Genomic DNA, 18060 nt, shown 5'->3' with positions numbered 1-18060 from the left:
TTGAAAGCAATTAGTGTTTGTTTACTACCACGTTCTAATGTGGCAATGTCCCACTCTGTGGTCTTTGGCTGTCCTGGATGAACTGGACTTTATACAGGTGTCCTTCCTCAAAGGGTTGTAAAGATACACTTGTTTTTTAAAATCCAAGGTGGGTCTTTCCTCCTTAGGCAAAGCTGGTGGAAGCAGTATCAGCCTACAAGCTGTTCCTTTGAGGCGTCCATTCATGTTTGCACAACTTCGTTTCTTTCAAGGGACAAAGAGAGAAAAAGAGATGGGTCCTCTGGCTGGGCATTCTTTTGGAGAAGCAGCTAAATGCAATAATTTCAGTCCCTCTCTTTTTTTCTGGTCAGTCTCCCTATGTAGCTCAGGCTGGCCTCAAAACCATGATCTTCCTATCTCTGCCTCCCGAGTCCTGGGATTACAGGCCTGTGACTGCTTTCTTTGAAGTATTCTGTGCCAGCACTAGGACACCATTCATGCTCTTGGGAGGCTTCTTTGATGTTTTGTGGCAGATGTACACTTTGGAGTGCTGAGACAACTCCTGGCGAGAGTCCTCAAACGGGGTATCCTTTTACTTACCAGTCGTTTCACTTTGATTTTTTTATTGTCCTTTCAGTGGTGAAAATGGAAAAAATATCTATTGTTCAAAGTGGCATTCCATCAGACAGAAAACATGTCTCTCTCTAATTCTTAAAGTATAAATCATTGACCTGTGAGATGTCAGCACTGGCTCCCATTCTTCAGAAGCCATTTGATGGATCAATTTTCACACTGATTCTGGGATGGCTAGACTTTATGGTGTGTGTTTTCCCTGCACAGGCTCAGAATGTACCATCCATTTTCTTACTGGATGATGTTGTGAAGTTAACCCACACTGCCTGGAGACAGTAAAGAGCTATGTGTTTTGGTGGCATCTAATTCAGATCCAGTGTCAATATCATTGGCATGGTTCCCAAGCTTCTCCTTTTCTCTCATAAGATTGCCTGTCAATCAAAGGAGAAAGCTGCACAACCAGGCTCTACGTAGCCACAGAATGAAGCAATGGAGAGTGATATATATTTTTAGACCCCAGATCATACCAATGTTTAAGATTTACATCTACAGTGACATTGAGGTAATTAAATTGTGATGTAGGACTGGAGTAGAGCTGTATGATAGAGCATTTGCTTAGTATGCACAAATCCTGGGTTCTACCCCAGCACTACATAAAGAAATATTCTTTAACTGTAATATAGAGGACATCAGAAAATTGTGTTAATATTCGGATCTTCTTCATATCCCGGTCATCCCATGAATGTTGCAACCATGGGACAATTACTATGGCTTTTCTTGCATGCAGTCTCAGGCCACTTACCGGTTTGTGAAGTGCAACAGTTTAAAGTGCAAAAGTTTGCCGGTCCTGTCAACAGCTGGGTGCTGTGCCTGCAGCTGCTTTACTCAGTACAAAGTGCGTGTGTGTGTGTGTGTGTGTGTGTGTGTTTTCGGGGGGGGGGTACCTGGCTCTGCCAAGCCACAAGGTGTACTTTTGTGCATCATGGTATTGTGTATACCTTTCCTCCATGTCATTATTGTTGCATTTAAAAAAAGGCTTGAATAAAATATACCTTGTGATGTTCTATAGGGAACTCACCAAGGCCAGCTGGCCTGGGTCTGAAAAAGCAGGGGATAAAACCGGACTCGCTGAACATAGCAGACAATGAGGGCTGCTGAGAACTCAAGAACAATGGCAATGGGTTTTTTATCCTACTGCACATACTGGCTTTGTGGGAGCCTAGGCAGTTTGGATGCTCACCTTACTAGACCTGGATGGAGGTGAGTGGTCCTTGGACTTCCCACAGGACAGGGAACCCTGATTGCTCTTTGGGCTGACGAGGGAGGGGGACTTGATCGGGGGAGGGGGAGGGAAATGGGAGGTGGTGGTGGGGAGGAGACAGAAATCTTTAATAAATAAATAAAAATAAATAAAATATACCTTGTGCAAAAGTTCTATTTCAAGTATATGAATCAATGATTTTTAGTATATTCAGTAAGCATCCATGTAATACTTTCATTAACTCCAAAAGAAGCTTTTTGACAGTCACTCCCTATTCAACTCAACTTCCCCTACCTGGCAGATCCTGATAACCACAAATCTATTTTGTGTCTTGTTCAATTTTTCTATTCTGATCATGTCTTGTAATTGGAATTATACATGCACTTTGTGATCTTTTGTGACTTATTTCTTTTACATAACATGCTTTCAAGGTTTATCCATGTTATAGTGAGCACTGATATTTCTTTCTTCTTAAGGATAAGTACTATTCCACTGTATAAATAAACCATGTGTTGGGGAATGTTAGTTTAAGATGTGTTACCTTTGTTTATGTTGTGAAATATTTGTTTAATGATGCAAAGATGTGTTGCATTCTTTTATGTTGCATTTGTTTAACTCCACAGAGCTGTGTTACTTTGCCTGTCTAAATCTTACTAAACCTGATTGGTTTAATAAAGAACTGAACGGCCAATGCTAGGATGGGGAAAAAGAGGTGGGGAAGCCAGGCAGAGAAAATAAATAGGAAAAAACAGCTAGACTTGAGAGGAGAGAGGAGGACAGGAAAAAGGAGAAGGTGAGGAGGATGCTAGGGGCCAGTCACCCAGTCACATGATCAGCTGTGGAGTAAGAAGGGAAGAAAGACATACAGAATAAGGAAAGGTTAAAAACCCAGAGGCAAAACATAGAAGAAGAGAAACATTAACTTAAGATAGAAAAGCTGGCTAGAAACAAGCCAAGCTAAAGCCGGGCATTCATAAGTAGGAATAACTCTCCATGTCTTTATTTGGAAGCTAGGTGGTGGGTCCCCAAATTAGAAAAAAAAAAAAAACTACAGCCATGTCTTCTTTATTTTTCAGGTGACTGACATTTGGATTATGTTGAAGGAGCTGTGGGCCGCTTCGTGCCACCCAGCTCCTGGCTGCCTGGCTAGCTTATACACTGCTTGGCCCATTTGCTCTAGCTTCTTACTGGCTAATTCTTACATATTGATTTCCCATTTCTATTTATATGTGTAGCACCCTAAGGTGTGCTTACTGGGAAGATTCTAGCCTACGTCCATCCTGGGTTGGAGCTTCATCGCATCTGCCCCAGAGAGGAGAGGAAATGGCATCTGTCTGAGGCATCTTACCTCACTTCCTCTTCTTTCCAGCATTCTGTTCTGTTTACTCCACCCACCTATGTTCTAGCCTATCAGGGCCAAGCAGTTTCTTTATTAATTAACCAATGACCTTCCTCCATCAGGATTATTTCTGCCTTTCTGCCATGGTGGCTGTGAATAGTGGCTATTATAATTACCTTAATGACTTATCTTATTTCTTAATTGTATGTATGCTTCTGCATGTGATTATGTACATGCAAGTGCAGCTGTCCAAGGAGGCCAAAGCATTCATATGAAGCCGGGTCTTCTGAAAGAGCAATAGTGCTCTTAACTGCTGAGCCCATCTCTCTAGCCCTTGCTATAATTATTGATGTGCAAATAATTTTTATGCTGGGACATGTTTTTAATTGTGTCATTTTACTGCTAGCAATGTCTGAACATTTTACTTTCTCCCTCTCTGTTTAAATTTGTTTGAAATCAGACATTTGGGAGTGCTAACAAAAGACCCAGACCATTAAGACTGAAAATATCAAAAGCAGATATAACAAATATCTCGAGTGTTTCAGGGCTACTGCATACAGTGGTATAAACCTATTGAATGAAGAGTTACCAGCAGAAACATCCAGTTCAAAATAAAATATTTTCAGTGTTATGAGCATCATGAACCAAGATCTAATCACCACCTGTTCTTTTAAGTGCTTTGGAGGAGCAAGGCCAACTGTGTCATCACCCTGGAGAGTATGCATATCCATATCTAGAGACTTGACTTAAGGATAAAGTGACTCTTGATGAAAAATTACATCTGAAGGAGAAAATAGAGAACAGTTTATGATATCATTTCAGTTTGGTGTGTTGCCCAGCTAAAATTCTCCCTTCCCCCATGCTCTCCCTGAAGGCTCCATTTCAGCCAGCTCTTCTGATGACTGTGATTCTTTGACTTCTGCTCACTTGGCACCTTTTGATACAGACTGCTGTCCATTGTGGTTATTTAACTTCTGCTGCACATCTGCTTTGCATCGCATGATCACAGTCTGAATGCTGTCAGCATATTAAACCTGAATCCAATGTCCTAATCCACCATTACAGCTAGGGCTTATGATGTGAGGATTTCTTTATGTACCATGGCCCGCATGTGGAAGCCAGAGGACAGCTTATGAGAGTCAGTTCTTCCCTTCTACCATGTCGGTCCTGAGGATCACACTCAGAGCTGGATGTATAAATGTCAATCATGTCATATGATGACAAGACACAGATTTTTCTTTTACATCTCTGGGTCCTGAAAACAAGCACCTCCAAATTCCTTATTAAATAATATAGCAATTTTTGAAATATAATATACACTATCAGTCAGATATAAATATTGTCATAAAATCAAAAGTCTGAGTCATCCAGTGTTTTATTTCACAAGTGAGTGTACCCACATACATACACATACATATACACACAAACACTGTCCACGCGACTGGAGCAACATTTTTCCTGTCAATATTTGCCTGTGAGAATATAAAATGTGACCAACAATAAACAATGAGATTTGCTGTTTTCACAAATGCCTAAAGATCCATTCCCAGGACTAAGAAGATAATGATCTACTCTCAAATCCATTGAGAGATTTTATTTGCATGTTTTGTGCTGCAGAGCTTATGAAATAAAGTGCTAATGCACAATATGCTTTGGTTTTATAGAGCACCGTTCATGAAAGACACTTAAAGGAACCTGCAAGCATTATTCATTTACCTTCATAAATTTTTTTATTGAATTAACATGAGAGTCTACCAAACAAAAGTTAAAAGCAATAAAAACCACCGTATTTTATACGACAGTTCCAAACATTTCCATTTTCTTGACTTATAAGAAATTATTCAGCTTCATGTTAGTTTCAAGCTCCAGGAGATTTGAAGTGTAAATAAAAAAGAATCATTCAGAGTCAGGTTGCATTTGTCTTCCCCATGTCTAACTCAGAGCTTTAATTATGGAGAAGGAGGAAAGACCCTTGGTGCGTTTTTTACCTTCCCAGGCTTCTGTGTGCTTCCCATTTTCCAGAAGTTTCACTAAGTCTTACTGGGGTTTGAGCACAGGCAGGAAAGCTATGCTGGTGCAAACAGAGGAGGATTTCAAGAACTGTTTGCTGATTTTACAGCCTCACCATCTGCTTTTTGATCCTGATTTTGCAGAACTAACTCTTGTATAGGTCATACGCTTATGACTGTTGGAGAAGGGGGACTCCTTATCTTACCTTCTAATTCATGTAGAGTGACTGCATACAGACAAACTTCTCAGTCACCTAAGTTGATTACTGGGATTGAGGTCCCAGTTATCTCCATTAGTGTCTTCTTCAAGTAGACCTAGAAAATTCTATTTTCTTAAATTAACATCGAGGCAGACAATCCCCAAAATCTAATTAAAATACTACGTTTATAATTGACTGTAACACCAAGAACGTTCCTAAGAAAGTAGGGATTTTCCTAAGAAATTAGAAGCTTACATCACTGGGTCACTCTTCAGTGTGGTTTAGTTTGTTTGTTGAGAAACTTTCTGACCTAGTCTGATAGTTAACTAGATAGTAAGTTTAAGCTCATCTCTGAGGTTGTTTTATCACTACACTTTCATGAAATTCCGGGTTCTTATAAATGCTAAGGAAACTGTTAATATGAATGTCTTAGGTTAGGCTTCTTTGAGAAAGCACCATAGACTGCCTGGCTTAAATAATGGAAGTTTATTTCTCCTAGGCTAGGTACCTAATGAGGGTGCCAGTACAGTTGGGTTCTGGAGAGGACTGTCTTCTGGTGACAAACTGCGGCCTTTTCATTTTATCCTCACAGGGCAGAAAGAGATCAAGAAACCCCTCTGAACTTTCTTTTATGAGGGTATTACACCCACTTATGAAACCTCTATCTTCATGATTTCATCACCTCCCCAAAGCCCACTTCCTAATACCATCCCATTGGGGGTTAAGATTTCAACATATGAATTTTGAAGGGACACAAACACTCAGTTCATTATGATGAAAATAAAGTCAAATTATAACCTAAGTTTGATTTTCATGGTTTCAGTTAGCGGCACTCAACCTCAGAAAGTGGAAGATTCCAGATATAAAAACTCATAAGTCTTGATTTGTGTGTCTTTCTGAAGGAGTGCAGTGAAATATTACACCATCCTCCATCTCATTTGATTCACGACTCTTACCTCTGTTCTATGTATCTATGCTGTATGTATATGTATATGTATACCTACCAACAATGGCTTAGTAGCCATATTGATTATTCTATCAATTGTGGTATTGTAGTATTTGAGTTCTCATAAACATTTTTATTTTTACTTTATAACAGCTCCTTAGTGATGATGGCAATTCAAACGTACCAAATAGAAACCAAAAAGTACTTCTATTTAGTGGAAGTTAAGAGTTCTTGATTCACTAAGGAAAAATAAAATCTGATGCTGAGATTGCAAAGGAAAGAATTGATCTTCTGTCCTTGGAATTATAAAATAGACAAAGAAATATGTGTTAATCTTAGTCCTACCTCAGTCTTCAGCATTATGACCACAGTACATAGAAATGTTTAGTTAAGATGGAAAATATGTTTTATTACAGGGTTTTGCACCACCCACAGTTTCAGATACCCACGTGGATGTTGTATTTCCTGCCAAGAAGAGGAAAGTACTACATCTTATGCCAAAATAATTAATTTAATGGAGAGTGATAGAAAGGTACTACCTACTACTTGGCATGATTTAAAGAAAAAAGAATATAGATTTTTTTAGTTTTAAATGTTTTATTAAAACACATTAAAGGCATATAAATGGGCTACTCAACACATATCTTTTATCACAACAGCAACAGTCATTAAAATTGGATTTGGTAGTTCTGTTCTCTCAAAATATAATATGACTTCCTGCTTTACTTAAAGCTTCAGCTTGTTCCATTTCCAAAGAAAATCAACATGCTAAAGTTAGTGTGCATCTTTCACAAATATATATTGAAAGCTGCTGAAAATTTACTGTTGGGCTCTTCTAGTCTCAAAAGAAAAAATGTTTTTCAACCTTTTCCACAATTAGTGTTGCAATAAACATGCATATATATTTACCTGGGCACACATAGGTGGATTTGGACCTAATGAATTTGGACTGTTGGATGGACACATAATAAACTTTGTATGTACGGTTAACCTGCCTCCCAAGTTACCCACTTAAAGCTCTTTCTAGCTCCAAAATTTATCACCACTTAATGTTATCAGCCATTTATATATTCAATTTTTCCTATAATTATATTTGCTGTTTGCAGACTATTTCATGGCAAAATGATATAAATATTTTAATTATTCTTTTCTGACGACAACAGAAGTTGAGCTAAGAGCTCATCTTGTAAGCTGTCCACTTGGATATTGTCCTCTGTAGATTGCATCATCAAACTTTTCACCAATTGTTTTACTTGGTTTATTATTACTTTCTAATTGATACATTGATATTTTGTTGAGATTACCAGTGTTTTTCAGTTATATATATGCTATAAAATATTCTCCCATCCCATTTCTTGATTTTGCTCTTAAGCATTGTTTATTTATTATTGTGGGGCCAGGAATGTACGTAGGTGTTCATGATATGTATAAATGTGGGCACTTGATTTATGGAAATCAGAGGATAATTTTGGAGGAGTAAGTTTTCTCCTTGCATCTGGGATCCGGGGATTGAACAGCAACCACCTTTACTATATGTATTTGTTACTTTTATATTGCTATGAAGAGATACTATAACCAAGGCAATTTACACAAGAAAGCATTTGATTTGGCTTAAAGTTTCAGAGGGTTTGAGCCCATCATGGCAAAGCAAAGGCATGGTAGGAAGAACAGCTGAGACTTCACAGCTTGAGGCCCAATCAGGATGCTGAGAGCATACAGGAAATAATGTGAGTCTTTTCAAACGATTAAAAATGACCCTCAGTTATACATCTTCTCCAGTAAAGCCACACCTTCTAATAATTCCCAAACAGTTTTACCAACTGTGGACAAAGTGTTCATTTTCATGCAGAAATCTAAAATTTTTTGATATGGAGCATTCTAAAATATTTCAAAGCTTGATTTTCCACATTTCAGTCTTTAATAATCTAAAATTAATTTTTATATACACCGAGATTTAATTATAATGTTCAAATTTTTCTATGTCTAGTATACCAATCTAGCATATTTAAAAATAGTTTTTCTTTTTCTACATTTATTTATAATGGCATTTCGTTCTTTATTTTTAGGGGGACTGGGTCTCCTAGAACTCACTATATAGACCCGGGTGGTCTTGAACTCACAGAGATCCTCACGACTCTGTCTCCTGAGTATTGGAATTAAAGGCATATTCTTGGCTATAATGCCACTTTGGTAAAAATCCAAAAATTTAATAATATGTGAACCTGTTTTCAATTTACCTATTTTATTCTTATAGTCTATGAACATACGTGTATATACATTTAAGTGTGTGTGTGTGTGTGTGTGTGTGTTTGTATCTGTGAGAATAGAGTGTATGCCATGTGTGTGCAGAGGCTAGAAGAAGGCATCAGATCCAATGGGGCTGGAGTTAAAGTCAGTTGTGGGCAGCCCTATGTGGGTGCTGGCAAATGAACTCAGTTCCTCTGGAAGATGAGGAAGTACTTTTTAACTGCTGAGCCATCTCTCTGGCTTTTTACTAAATAACAATATTTTTAATTACTACAGCTTCATATACAGCCTTTAGTATCAGAAAGACAAATGTTCATTGTCTTTCTTCAAAATGTTTTGGCTGTTCTTGGTCTTCCACCTTCCTTGTGAATTTAAATATGATAGTGTCAAGTTCCCTAAAGGGTTCTGGGGAAATTACATTGAATTTATAGATCAATTTCAGGAGGTTTTATAGCTTTATGATGTTAAGAATTCCTACCTAAAAATATGGCATATATTCCCACTTACTTGTCATTTTTATATCTTTTAATAAAATTGTATAATTTTCCTTATGAATGTCCTATACATTTTTGTTAGATTTATTGCAACAAACCTGAGCTTCTATTGTTATCTTAAATGTTATCATTTTTAAAGTTGAATTTTATGACATTTTTATTGCTGTTATAGAGGAAGACAACTGGTTTTCTGTTTGAATTTTACATCCAACAATTTGATTGAAAAATCTCTTTCCTTCTGGTAGTTTGCCAATTACAGAAAGATAATCACATCATCTGCAAATGTAAAATAAACAGGTCTCTTGTCTAGCTATTTTTTTCTTCTTATTTCACTGGCAAGGACCAGTGACACATTAAAATAATGGTCATGAGATTCTTTCCTTGTTCTTCAGTTTAAAGGCAGTATCTGTAACTGAAGCCGAACACTTAAAAGGTGTGTGGGGTGGATGCAAGTCAAATAATCCCAAACTAACTTCAAAAGATTCCAAGATTATTTTTTATTGTAAGGGAAAAAAAATCACGGGACCAGAATGGGGATCCAACCTCAAGGTGTGAAGTGCTGGGTGGGCCAGCAGTTTTTTCTGAATACCCAAAAGTCAGGCCCCAACCTGGTCCGGTTTCTTAAAGGTCATTGGCTGAAGGAGGTTTCCCAACATGTAATGTATTTTGGAACAGTCATGTTTCAAGGAGAGAAGCAAGATCACTAGGACAGAGATATTTGTTACAGGAACTGAGCTTCATAAACTTGTAGGAACTAGGTAAATTCCTATTAGGGTTCATGCTGGAGATTAAAGTCTATAGTACAGACAGTCGTAGGGATATTTCATTTGTATTTTAATAAGTAAAGCTTGCCTAAAGATCAGAGAGTAAAACAACCACCCTAGTCAGCCTTACAGACAAGGCAGTGGTGATACACACATTTAATTCCAGAATCCATACTAGTTTGCCATAGAAATCAGGCCACAGTGGTACATACCTTTAATCCCAGCCCTAGAGAGGAATATAAAATGTGAGAAGACAGCTCTCACACACAGTCTCATTCTGAGGATTCCTGGAGGCAGGATGCCATTTCAGACTGAGGTAGAGAGAAGAGCCCGTGGCTAGCTGCTTTGCTTTTCTGGTCTTCAGGTTGAACCCCAATTTCTCTCTCTGAGTTTTTATTAGACATGATACAGATAGCGTGAAAGAAAAATGGATGGAACAGGGAAGAATGTCAAGACCAAATGGAGCTCACAAGCCCAAGCTGGAGACTACAAAAACAGACTGAAATTTCTGTTCTTGATGGCCAAAGATCTTTGTAATGAATCTCAATATGCGCACCTTATACAAACACCAGAAACACCTACAATGTAAAGAACTGTGACCAGCTGAGGTGCTTGCTGTGGGCTAAGAGAATGCAGAGTAGGTAGTAAAATATTGTCATTATAAATACCAACTATGACCTTGTAGTCACGGATTGAAATAGTTTCTTCTGCATTTTAATGTGACTAAGCTTCTATATGTTAGTCATATAGGCTTGTTTTCTTTCCTCTTAAGTCTTAGATACAAGGTACCTCAGATCCCCATAACTATTGGTGTAATAGTTGTTGGAGATCAGCTTCGACAAGGATACCACTTACTAGGGTAGGAACATGGGTATTAGAAAAATAAGTAAAGAGAAGAAAGACACAAGTGAAAATAATAAACAAAAGCAAAGGATAGCATTAAGAGGACATTCCAGTGAATGTTGAAAATCCAGCCATGTTGAATTTCCATTTGCTTAAATACTCTGACCCAAAAATGTAAGAGTAAGATAAAAACTGCATTAACATGATACAAGGAATGAACACACCAGTTGAAGGATTCAACTACATTTTTTTTTCTTTTTCTTTTTGGTTTTTCGAGACAGAGTTTCTCTGTAGCTTTGAAGCCTGTCCTGGAACTAGCTCTTGTAGACCAGGCTGGCTTCAAACTCACAGAGATCAGCCTGCCTCTGCCTCCCGAGTGCTGGGATTAAAGGTGTGCGCCACCACCGCCAGGCTCTCAACTACATTCTTAATTATATATTCTGTTGCCAAAACAAGACAATTAATGCTTACACTCTAGACAAAAACATTGTGTAGGCAAACCATTCCCTGGGTGGAATCCATTGTTGTCTCCCTAAGGAAATAGGAGCCTAGTTAAATCTTTAGACTTTTGTTCGAGATAGAAACAGATTTACTTCTCAATACCTGAAATACCAGGTCTGGATATTACCACATCTGTTGTCTGAACTGTTGACAATAACTTTGAAGGAAAAGAAGTAAGTTCCAACTCTCTGACATTTAGTCAAGGTAGAATGGACCCATAACTATGGACTTTGTCACATAGTCTCCCCTTTTCGTTCTCCCCCATTGTTATTAACCAATCCTTATGTCTGATGAGAAGAGTTCAAGTTGAATTAAATAATGATTATATTAGTGACCCACTTTTGGATAGGTCATCTATTTTCCATTTTGCTGAATGTAAATTTATGATACTATGTATTTGATTTCATTGTAGCATCATATACATAACAGCATCTTCCTAAAGGGGCTTTATCAGTCAGGGTTCAACTAAAGAAGCAGAACCACCAGGAATGAGTACATGGCCATATTTCAGTTTGTTATAAAGTTTTACATTTAGACAATTGTAGGAGCCAATAAAGGAGTATCTGTGATGTGGCTGTCTTCACATCTGAGGTTGTAAATTCAAGTGTAAGGGGGCAAGCAATTGGTAAAGAAAGATGGAAGGAGGAGATAGCATGGACAAGTTGGAGAATGCAAAAGTCAACTAGAACCCATGAAGATGGACTGCCATGCATATTAATTCTTGTTGCATTTAACCTTGTTGAAGCTGTCTTAACAGCTGAATCAGACCAACAAGTTGAACTAGAACTAACAACACATCTGAATTACAAAACAGCTGATATTTCACTGTCACCTTTCAAATCTCACAGAGGAATCCTTTCTATGGCCCACTCTAAATGGAATATACAAGAAAGGAAAGAAAGACAGCTCTCTATATCTATGAGTTCCCCATCCAGGCACTGCAACTGCCACTTCAACTAATCACAAATCAAATTATAGTTAAGATGGCAATACTTGTACCTGTACTGAACATGTATAGCTTTTGCTTGTTGTTATTCCATAAACAATACAGTTTAACAACTGATTGTGTAGCATTTACATTGTGTTGGGTATCTGTCATAGCTCCTCTTCTGCTACTGTGATAAAGCACAGTTGATGTGGGAGTGTCATATATCAATCTGATGATTTCATTGGTTAAGCAATAAAGAAACTGCTTGGCGTTCATAGGTTAAAACATAGGTGGGAGGAGTAAACAGAACAGAAGGCTGGGAGAAAGAAGCTGAGTCAGAGAGTCGCCATGATTCTCCCACTCCAGGCAGACGCAGGTTAAGATCATTCCTGGTAAGCCAGCTCGTGGGCTACAGCAGATTATTAGAAATGGGCTAGTCCAGGTGTGAGAGCTAGCCTAGAAGAGGCTAGATAGAAATGGGCCAAGCGGTGTTTAAAAGAATACAGTTTCTTTGTAGTTATTTCGGGGCATAAGCTAGAGCTAGCCATGTGGGCGGCCGGGTGCTGGGGACGCAGCCCCGCTGCTCCTATTACAACACACAGTGACAAAAGCAACTTGGGGGAGAAAGAGTTTATTTTGGCTTCCAGTTGCAGAAAGATAGATTCCATCGTGAATGTGTAAAGGAAACATGGCAACAGGCAGGGAAGGCATGATTTCAGGGGCAGGAAACTGGCTGATCACATTTCATCTCCACTCAGGAGACGGAAAGAGTGAGCATCAAGAGGTCCCTGGTTATCAGACTTCACAACCTGACATGACTTTGCCCTCCAGCAAAGCTCTACCACCTAAAGACTCCATAGTCTTCCCAAACAGCCCACCAGCTGGTGATCACATGTTCAAATGCATTTGAATGTGAAATCCCCCTAAGTGAGGCATTCACATTCAAAACACAACAGTATTTCGATGAACTAAAATATTCAGGAGAATATTCATTAGCTAGATGCAAATGCTATGCCATTTTTAATAAGGGACTCCAGCACCATCATATCTTAGCAAAAGTGAAAGCACCTGGAACCAACACCCATGAGTTCTGAAAGACAGCTGTACTAGGAGATATGTACAGCTCAGGCAACTTGACAAATAACAAGCCCATACTACATGCCTTTCTTATATTGTTTTTGTAGTCAATTTATTAGGGTATAATTTACAATAAAATGTATCTATTTTAAGTATACAATTTGATGACCTTAATCATTTTGCCCTCTCAGATTCAGATAATTCATTTTCTGACATTATGTATTAGATTTGAGTGTTATCAATTTTATATAACCGAAACCATACAAAATATACTGTTTTGTGTATGACTATTTCACTCATTTCCTAATTTTTATTTTATTTTTCCATTTATTTATTTATTTATTTGGTGTGTGTGTGAGGGGGGGGGAGAATATGACATGTGTGTGGAGGTCAGAGGACAATTTGGGAAGTTGTTTCATTCCTTCTACCATATAGGTTAGAATCCAGGTCATCATCTCTGGTACCAAACACCCTTACTCCCTAAATTCTTACTGGCTATCAGTTTAATCGTTTTTAGATTCATTTATGCTGCTATTGCTAGATTCATGTTGTCAAGTTTGGTGGCAAACATTATTATCCTTGAAGCCATCTTGCTGGTCCCTATGTACTCCTTTTCAAAATGTATACTCTGCTGTTAGTATGAAGTGTCTATAAATGTCAATATGTCCAGTTGGTTGGTGGTATTTAAATCTTCTGTAGCATTGCACTGACTTTCTGTCTACTTTCTCTGCTAATTATTGGTGGAAGAATACTGAGATCATTTCCCCTAATTGTTTGAAGTCATTAATAACTGTTAGGTGTGTCTATTTCTGCTTCAAGTTCCCTTATGTTTTACTTCATATTTTTTGAAACTGCTAGCTATTGCATGTGTATTTAGAAATTCTTTTCTTGAATTGTCTCCTTTGCATATGTAATGTCCCTCTTCATCTGCAATAGCATTTTGGGTTGCTTTGTTCTCAGTAGGGTTCTGTCTGTAGTAAACTCTCTCTAGCTTCAGAAAATATCATTATTTGATTTTCATTAAAAGATGGTTTAGCTGGTGTAACAGTCCAGTTTGTGCTGCTATAACTGAATGCCAGAGACTAGATAATAAATAAAGAAAAGAAATGCAGGAGCCTGGGGCATGTAAAATCAAAATGTCAGCCTTTGATGAAGGCTTTCTTGCTGCATCCAAACAAAGCAGCGATATCACATGGTAGAAGGACAAAGACAGGCTAAGAAAGACAAGATGAGACTTCACAGCCTCAAGCTGTCTGTAACAAGCATTAATCCATTCACATGAGTGGCACCCTCCTGACCTGAATATCCCCCACAGGCCTCACCTCCCAACACTCACACATCAGGGATAACCTTTGCAGCACACACAGTTAGGGACATGGTAAGACCATAGCAGTTGGATATTAAAGCCAAGCTAATAGTTTCTGTCTCACAGCCCTGTAAGGATAGCATTTCCTTTTATTTTGGGCCTTTAATGTTGTTGTTGTACTAGCTCTTTTCTATTTATTTGTTACTGCTTTCTATGGTGCTCTGCCATTTCTCCCTAATGAATTTTAAGATTTGCTATTTAACTTTGGTATTTCAATATTTTTTGGCAATGTAAATATATTTAGGTTTGGATTTCTTTTATTTTTCTTTCTTGGCATGGATATGTTTTTTTAAAACTGGAATTTATGGCTTTAATCAATACAGAAAAAACTGTCAGCCATTATGTTGGAAAATATTGATTTTCTGTCATCCTACCATCCCTGTAATCTTTCTAGTGTCTCCCTGGGGAGTTCTTGCCACAGATCTATGCGACTATCTCATTCTATCCCTGATATCTCACCAGCTCCTTTTCATATGCTCCATAATTCATATATCCCATTTTTTGATCTTGCTGTGCTGCATTTTAAGTACATTCATCAAATATATTCTCCAGGTCAGTAATTCTTTTCTGTGCTGTTAAATGTGATTCAAAAGTCCCCTGAGTTTTAGATTTCAATATTTATACATTTAATTCCCAAGAGATCAGCTGGGTTCAAAATTTGCCTGTTAATTTTTTAAATAGTGACATGTTCTTATGGATGAAAATGCTCCCTTTGTGTCTTTCCTAATTCTAAGCTCATTTATTTTATCTTTTCCCCTAGAATACCCTAATATGAGAAGAATTTGGAGACTATAGATTTACAGATTAGGGCCCACTCTTAGGCTTTGTGACTTGGATTCTTCCTTGTGCAGTCTTGTGCATCTCAAATTCTGACTATACTCTTCCAAAGCAATTTTTCTTTTGTTTATGTTTTCTACCAGAATCTGAGCAGAATTTCTATGTTATTATTATTATTATTATTTTAATTTTTAAGGTTCCCTGGCCTGGGCAGATGGTTTGACTTAGTACATGGTTGCACATTTTTCCAAGGAAGATGCATGTTTTTCTGCCTAGGGGGAGAAGATTATGTCAAGTAACATTAGAACTTAGCAAGAAAACACAAAACTGACTTAAACTACCCAGGAAATTTTATTCTCACATTTACAAGAACTCCAAAAATGGGTATTTTGGGTCAATTAAATTAGTGGCTCCCCAGTGATATTAGGAACTTTGTTGTCTTTCATTTCCTCTAGTCTTGTTTTCTTATGTTCCAGCTAATATTAGAATCTATCCCCCAATAGGGATTGTTTCTGGTTCTACAAGCCACTTTTTACATCCATGTGGGGGTTCAATTTCTGACCTAGAGGTGTTGCCTTATGTGCATGCACTGTGTACTCTCCTCAAATTCTCCCTAAATTCGAATCACAATGTACATACCATTGTATCACCTATCTTTTACAAATATTTACACGTAGAAAATCTTTTATTTCATTTCATGGCTATTTTGAACTTTTGAAAAAAATCATTAAAACTTGGCCCAACTGTGATGCAATTTATTCACATCTGTTCACTCATGCAAAAGGAAAGAACTGTCCACTTATAGAAGCTGAAAGGTTAAGAGAATAAACAAGTTGGTGAGTAGAGAGGAAATAAAAGCCAAAACCACTTTTTCCCACTAAAATAGTTTAGTTTTATCCACTATCGGGACTGGAATTCTGACATTACTGTTTCAATGTCTTAATTGGCCTTATTTTCACTCACATTTATCGTTTTTTCATTCAGTGTGACTTTCAATTACTAACCCCCTAACGCTATTGGTTGTTGTAATTGGAGCGGCGGGGCTGGGTCCCCGGCACCCAGCCGCCCACATGGCTAGCTCTAGCTTATGCCCCGAAATAATTACACGGAAACTGTATTCTTTTAAACACTGCTTGGCCCATTTCTATCTAGCCTCTTCTAGGCTAACTCTCACACCTGGACTAGCCCATTTCTAATCATCTGTGTAGTGCCCCTAGGTGCGCTTACCGGGAAGATTCTAGCCTACATCCATCCTGGGTCGGAGCTTCATTGCGTGTGTCTAGCCGGGCGAGGGGAGCATGGTGTCTCTGCTCCTGAGAGCAGAGCTGTCGAGTCTCTGAGCTCACTTCCTCTTCCTTCCAGCATTCTGTTCTGTTTACTCCACCCAACTATGTTTTAACCTATGAGGGCCAGCCAAGCAGTTTCTTTATTTTTTTAACCAATGACCTTCCTCCACCAATTGGTGAGTTCTTTCCAGCTAACCGCCTGACTAAAGCAGTGTCTGGGAAAGATGTGAGGAATAGTATCTGTGGGTATGAGGCTGTGTGGGAGTGGCAGCTGCTGCAGCTGTCTGTTCTAGGGAAGTCACTTTGGTCAGCCCATGCCATGGAAAAATACACTTTTCTCTGGGTATATACCTTCTGAAAGGAGAGTGATTAATCTAAGCCTATGTTTCCTTTTAATAAAGATCTTATCACTTCTCGGTCTTTTGGTTAAGATCAAGTGTGGTATGTGTTCTTATCAGTTTAATATCTGGTATGTCCTCTATCCGAGGACAATATATTAAATGGATTTTTGGAAGTAGGAGTTGGAATAGGAGCTTGCTCCATCCACTCCACACATCAAACTGGTATTGCAGTACCTCCAGGAACCGCGCAAATTTTTTTTCATTTCTTTTATTTTTTGCAATACAAGCATCTATATACAGAATAGTGAACCCAACATGTGATTAGTAGTCAATCTTGAGGCTACAGATATGACTCAAATAGTACAGTGTTTGCCAAGCATGAACAAAACCCTGCTTTCAATCCTGGTTACATCAACACCATTAAACCCAGGTGTGCTGGCACATGTTTCCAGTCCCAGTACCTGGAGGTAGAAGCAGGAGGATTAGATGTTCAAGGTCATCCTTGCCTACAAAGTGAGACTGAGGCCATTCTGAGCTACATCAGACCATGATGTCTCATATGTGTCTATACATACATACATACACACATACATATATAAAAACATACATACACCTATCTTCTTTTCATACTTCCTATGACTTTTAGCATTACATAACATTCAGTGTGACTTTTATTTAGTATATAATATATAATGCATATAATGTGCTGTATAATATTTCATTATGAATAAAATATTATCCAGCCTTTAAGAGGAAGGACATTTTGGCATATGTTACCACATGGATTATGCTAAATGAAATAAGCCAGTCCTCAAAAGGCAGATATTGTATGCTTGGACTTGTCCAAGGTACCTAGACCATCAAATTCACAAAGGCAAAGCAGAGTACAGGGTGCTCAAAGTTGAGGGGAACAAGAGGTAGGGAGCTGTTTAATAGGTACAGAGTTTTAATTTTTTGGTTAAGAGTTCTAAATATCAGTTATGCTACAATGTCAATGTATTTCTTGAATTTGTTATGACTGAATTATGTACTTAGAAATAGTAAAGAGGCTACGCTGTATGTTTTATGCATTTTATCATAATTAAATTATTTTAAAAGATGGAAAGGAAAAAGTTTTGATTGCAATTGT

General features: G+C 38.0%; 1 non-coding gene across 1 annotated transcript; it reads left to right on the top strand.

Moving 5' to 3' along the window:
* The first annotated feature begins 16996 nt into the window (after nucleotides 1-16996).
* LOC121441162 lies at nucleotides 16997-17187 on the top strand. Its single transcript, XR_005973431.1, has one exon. It is a non-coding gene; the product is annotated as a U2 spliceosomal RNA (small nuclear RNA).
* Nucleotides 17188-18060: the final 873 nt, after the last annotated feature.

Source organism: Microtus oregoni, unplaced genomic scaffold, assembly GCF_018167655.1.
Source record: "Microtus oregoni isolate MIOR12 unplaced genomic scaffold, Mior012 000073F_ref0000255, whole genome shotgun sequence".
In the NCBI taxonomy this organism is placed as follows: Eukaryota; Metazoa; Chordata; class Mammalia; order Rodentia; family Cricetidae; genus Microtus; species Microtus oregoni.
The sequence above is the reverse complement of the archived record's forward strand: the minus strand, read 5'-3'. Positions and strand labels throughout refer to the sequence as shown.